The 5,526-nt window shown below is 44.3% G+C and overlaps 2 non-coding genes across 2 annotated transcripts; one reads left to right on the top strand and one right to left on the bottom strand.

Annotated features, from left to right (window-relative positions):
* Positions 1-4,290: 4,290 nt before the first annotated feature.
* Positions 4,291-4,362, top strand: TRNAN-GUU (transfer RNA asparagine (anticodon GUU)). Its single transcript has one exon. It is a non-coding gene; the product is annotated as a tRNA-Asn (tRNA).
* Positions 4,363-4,996: 634 nt separating this feature from the next.
* On the bottom strand, positions 4,997-5,070 carry TRNAD-GUC (transfer RNA aspartic acid (anticodon GUC)). Its single transcript has one exon. It is a non-coding gene; the product is annotated as a tRNA-Asp (tRNA).
* Between the last annotated feature and the right edge of the window lie 456 nt (positions 5,071-5,526).

Below are 5,526 nucleotides of genomic sequence, written 5' to 3'. Positions count from 1 at the left end.
TCTCTTTATGTGGGAGCGAACCATCTTCGCTTACGGGTCTACCGATCCTATAGCTCCGATATAGATTTAAGTAACTTGGCAGAAAAAAATGCGGAAAAAACGGTTTTGGATGGAAGAGGTAGATGAGAAAGACTTTCCACTTAGAGTCAGAAGTCCACGCTAGATGACCGATCTTTATGACCTTGAGGAAAATTACCTATCTGGAATTAATACACCAAAATCGGTTATTTCAATCGATCCACGAAAGGAATTGATCACCACGATAATGTGACGCAAGGCAAAATCTGTAATCAACATCGGTTATGTGAAATAGGTCATTTGAGAAAAAAAAGAGAGAATAGGACAATCTATATGTTTAACACAAGCGGTTAAGTCGATAGCTTTCTTAAGGAACAGCTAAAGAAAACGCTCTCACGAATCCTATTTTCTGATTATGTATGCCGCGACATTACGATTTGGAGCTTTGATCCGGCCATGTAGAGCACTCATAGAGGTCCGGCTTCACGTCAGTAATCTACCACACCCATGCTGGAATTCAGTAGAGTCCCACGAGTCAATCGACAAAAGCGAGAAACGAGGTTGTTCGACAAGGCTACGGTCTAACTTTTTCTTCCTAGCGGAGTTCAATACGAAAATAAAGGCGCTCCGCGTTGGGAATGGCGTACTACGTACGGGTGGTATTTCAGGTATAACTGATCAGGGTTGTTCTGAAAGCAAGTCAATTGGTGCTTTGGAAAGTGAGTGCCAGAGGCTAGTCACTGCTTGGTTTACAGAAGGGAAGGAAGAAAGAGATACCGAAGCAGATTCAGTATAGAAAAGAATAAATTGATACCATTCATTCCAGTTTATTTGATACCCACTTAAAGTTTCTATCAAACCATGTCTTTTTCTTCGAACGTCAATCTCGTAGGAATTTCGATTGGAAGTGTGGTATTGAAGGGCGAAGCCTTTACTCTTTGACTTGTTTCTTTGAATATAACATAATATTGACTGCGCACTTCGAAAGATGATGGTGTATTCCGAGGATCAGTCCGTTTTTTATTGAATTCGCAAATTGATAGATCTGGATGATTCAAAGAATGATTCTTCCCTGGGTATTTCCCCGGTACCATTATTTAAATTGGAGCTTTTCAATTCCATTTTTGAGATTGAGGTGAGGGTTTAAGACCGCTCGTAACGATTTTTTTCTTTTATGGCTGGGTGGGCAAGAAAAGGATTTGACTCTTGAAGATATCAACTCATACGCCTGCTCCATACATTCAAAAACATTTTTGGTACTTTCTATGAGAATGGATAAATAGAAATGGGTACATTCCTCTTTCTCTTTCTGGCCAAACTACCCATAAAAAAGAAGAGAGAGAGCTGTAAGAGCGGTAAAAGCAAGCTCGGTGGCCCGGTTTCACTACAGGTTGATATATCCTTTTGAAAGAAAAGTAAATTCGCTATGCTATAAGGTACCAATTCATCAAGGTATAAAACCACATCTACAGTGGGAGTCCCTATCTACTTTCGATTCCCTTCTTACTGGCTTTGCCAATACATCATACTGATTTGACGCTTCCTTACGCTTTCTTTCAAGCATTGCTTCCAGGACAACGGAGAGTATTCCAAGATAAAGAACCAGAACTGAGGTTGACACTACTGAAAGATAAAAGAATGGTGGATAGATGGATTCGCACCATCCCAAAACCGAAATACAGACAGACCAAAAAAAGACGAAAATAAATACTCCACCACCAGCCTACCTACTAGCATGTATTAAGCGAATAGCTTGTATGGTAGTTGTTAAAGAAAAGATGTATGTAGTCCCGGAAGAGAAGCAATTGTCGTACGACCTGTAAGCGTCACTTTTGACTTCCTTGCCGTTTGTGAATTGAGTCAATCGAGTTACGTTTGAAAAATGAATGGAATTCTGGAGTGGACCGAATATCCATGGCAGAACCCCACACTGGCTAGGAACTGGGCTGCACTAAGCCCGGCACTTTTTGGGCTTCTTCATGAATCTAGTTTTCAGGTAAGGTCAGATCATCTTATTGAATAGATATCTGAAAGAAAGCAAAGGAATGAATCGTTTTTCCAATTACCTTCTCTCGAAAACCATAGATCTTCTGGTTACCATTGACTATCCGGCACTTTCGTCTGTAGAGCGAAGCAAGAAATTGCATGGAAGGGCTTTTATGCTAATATCAGCCTTGTTTGGAACAATAGATGCAATCCATTTCAGTGTATGTCACTGAGTTCACCATTGCAGTTGAGACGTCAGGCAATTGAGCGTTCCCTAGAGTTTGGTTCAAAGGCTAAGGACTCCCCGCCGCCTTCATAAGGGCACTAAGGCGGAGCACGGAAAAGCAAATTGGGCACCCATGTTTTACCAGTCCCGGATCTCAGGGCCGTTTTGCCAACCGCCGACATGAACGAAATCGAATTTCATTGCGGGAAATTAGGATTTCATGAGGGAGGAAAAGGGGGTGGAGAGTCGTACAATGCATTGGTGGGATGAAGGTGCTAGCTTGGCTGAGATAGGAAGTTTCGATGTGTATGTAGATTTGGTTCTAGTGCCCCCACCCTTTTCGAGATCTGTCAGGATTAGCAAGATGTTCTGGTGTAAACTATAGAGAAATGGAATGAATGAAATGTATCTAAGAAGAAAGGAAGCCATGCTCCATCCTGTTTCTAAAAAGAACATCACCTCCCTTTTTGGTTAGATACCGCTCCGTTAGGTACTAATGCTTCTACCTATCACCCGGAGGGTGAGTTTGAGAGCTGTGTTTTTTTCCAACGTTAATAGCATTCCGCGAGAAAAGTCATCTACTGATGTTGTCAGCGGAGTCCCTCGTCCATCCATGTATGAATAGCGGTATCCCCCATTTTGGACAGTGATGAGGTAGTCGACGCAATTTGCATGTGTATTTGCGTTCGGCTTTGCTACTTTCCTTCTAGAAAAGAATGTCCGCGGAAGGGAATAGTCTACGTGGCCCGGGGTAGTCTTTCAATTCCTTTATCGGGTGGGAGAGTTTAGAACCAGTTAAGCCAATAGCTGCTGCTTTAGTCACACTAGCTACATCAGTTGATCATGGATTTAGCATACCACCTCAGAATAGTCTACGTGGCCCCTTGTTTTTACTACAATTTGATATAGTGAATCCAGTAATGCAGACAGCCCTTTTTAAAGCGCTTTTAAAGCCCCTGACTCTCAAAAAGAGCTGGAGGTTTTGCCTCAACTCATTCCATGAATGTTGTTTCATTCCCCACGCGGCTGAATCCAACTCAGTCTTTATCCTGCCTTGGAGTTCTCTCTCATAACTGAAGCCAGGAGGTATTCGATTTATCGGATTTCGAGCTAGCTGCCCTTTTCTTGCTCCTTGCCATTAGCGCAGCCCTTTTCTTTTTCTTAGCTAGCGTAGTTTTTCACCTTCAAAAGAAGGCGCCAGCGCTTTTGTAGTGACCCCGGAGGGGTCCCGGGTTGCTTTGGCGCGCCCCACCCCGTCAGTCCTGTGTTGTACTTGACTTGACTCTCCCCCGCTTGCTGCTTGCTGATCGCAGTGTTCAAAAATGACACGAAGCTGGATATGAGTAGATGTTGTTGGTCGAAAACGTCTTTCATTCACAATGAAACAGAATGGTCTCGCTCGATGCGTCATTTTAGAATGTGTATTTTCATATTAAGAGTTCTTAAAAGTTCTCAACTCAAAGCCCAACCGTCAAAAGGATGCTACAATGTTCGAAATTATCAACTTAACATGCCCCCTTACTTCCTTCGTGACCTCCCACTACTTCATCTACCGAAATGATTAGGCAGATCTCGTTTTTTCTAGCATTAAACCTGCTCATGATCCTTTATAGAGCATGGAGCAGACAGAGAGATGAAAGGACCACCTTCTCCTGCTTGCTTGATCGGAATCTATTCACATTTAGAATAGCGGAAGTGCTACTTAACTTCACTTAGTAGTTGAAACTCGGAGAGACAGAGAGAGTCCTCTCTCATACTTGCCAATTCCAAGGCTGATCAGCAAGGGAATTGGCAGGAACCAACCTTAGTTGCCCCTCGGTAGAGTGAGTCTACTTAGCGAACTGGCAGGACGCGGAGATCGATTGATCAATATGCATATCGAGAGTTGATGGTTGACCGCCGCCCCCCTTGTCCTGCCCCGGCCGGGGAGGCAAAGGGGATTGCTATCGTCACCCTTTCTCCCGGTGTATGTGAAAGAGAAAAAGTGACGCACTTTTTGGATTTTCGGTCTGCGGTTGGTTGGGCCAAAGAACGAGAGTCAGCTTCCTTAAGTCCGTTCTTCCTCAGTAGCTCAGTGGTAGAGCGGTCGGCTGTTAACTGACTGGTCGTAGGTTCGAATCCTACTTGGGGAGATTTGATTCATTCAGAATTCGAATTGATAGTTATAGCTTTTCTGACTAGCGACCCCTGTCCTTCTCCTTTTTTTTTTCTAAAGACGCAGCAGAATCGTCAAACGGGACATCAAAAGTGGGAAGTTGATTGTAGGATTTCTATTCCTCACTCTCGTATAGGTGAACTTGGTTCGTTCAATGAAAAGGGATAAGAAGGATCCACTGGGAATGAATGGGAAGACTGGGGTAGTATCTTCATTAGCCGGAAGGAATTAGTCTCCACTAGCGTAATTCGAAGAACGAACAAGAAAAGGCGTCTTTAGGTAGGAGGATGGATGGATGTGGTCCAATGGCTAAAGCTCTGCCAGCTTCTTGTAGACTGGCAGTCTCCGAGAGGAACCTTAACCCCCCGGGTTAGGCCGGGTGGGATGGTATACTTTTTTTTTCGCCACAAGTGGGAACTCAGTCCTTGGTAAGACACAAGGGGGGAAGGAAGATCTTCACTCATTCATTAAGTAAGTGCCTGCGGTGAGACCCACAACAAACGAAGGGGGTGGAGGGAGACCGAAGAAGGAACAATTGTCTTGAATGCTACGCTGGGATCAGCAGCTTCCAGTGTTTTCAAAATGAGTCGGGCAGGAAGAGGAAGATCGGGCGGGGAAAACGGGGTTCGAACCCGCGACTTCTGGCGTGACAGACCAGCACTCTAACCAACTGAGCTATTTCCCCCTTTCGTAACTACTGTCGATTCAACAGTCACCTACCGGTTACCTTTGTAACTATACCAAAGTAGCTGTACAACAGAATGCCCTTCGCCTTTAGTACTTTTCTTTTTCTTTTGACGACAGTAGAAAGAAATGGCTCTGCTCGCTTAGAGAAGGGGCTCCGCGCTCTATCAGCTATCAGTTAGTTGGCGCTACGCGCGACTTCAGTTGACAAAAGCGAACAAGATAGCGCTAGCGCCCGCGGAGAACTTTCGTTTGTTCGCCTTCTAAAAGGCCTACTGACCTGCCGGTGAAAAGCCGGTTACAAAACAAATAATAAGACGTAGTGAAAAAGTACCAAAACAACTGAAGCCTACATCCCACTACGTCTGGGTTCCCCCTTCCTATGAACCTTGAGTCAATAGGTAGGGTCAACTATACCAAAGTGGAAGGGCCACTATCTAAGCTATTAGTGGGCTGG

This window comes from Triticum aestivum, chromosome 4A (genome assembly GCF_018294505.1).
Source record: "Triticum aestivum cultivar Chinese Spring chromosome 4A, IWGSC CS RefSeq v2.1, whole genome shotgun sequence".
Classification (NCBI taxonomy): domain Eukaryota; kingdom Viridiplantae; phylum Streptophyta; class Magnoliopsida; order Poales; family Poaceae; genus Triticum; species Triticum aestivum.
This window is presented reverse-complemented; position numbering and strand designations above follow the sequence as displayed.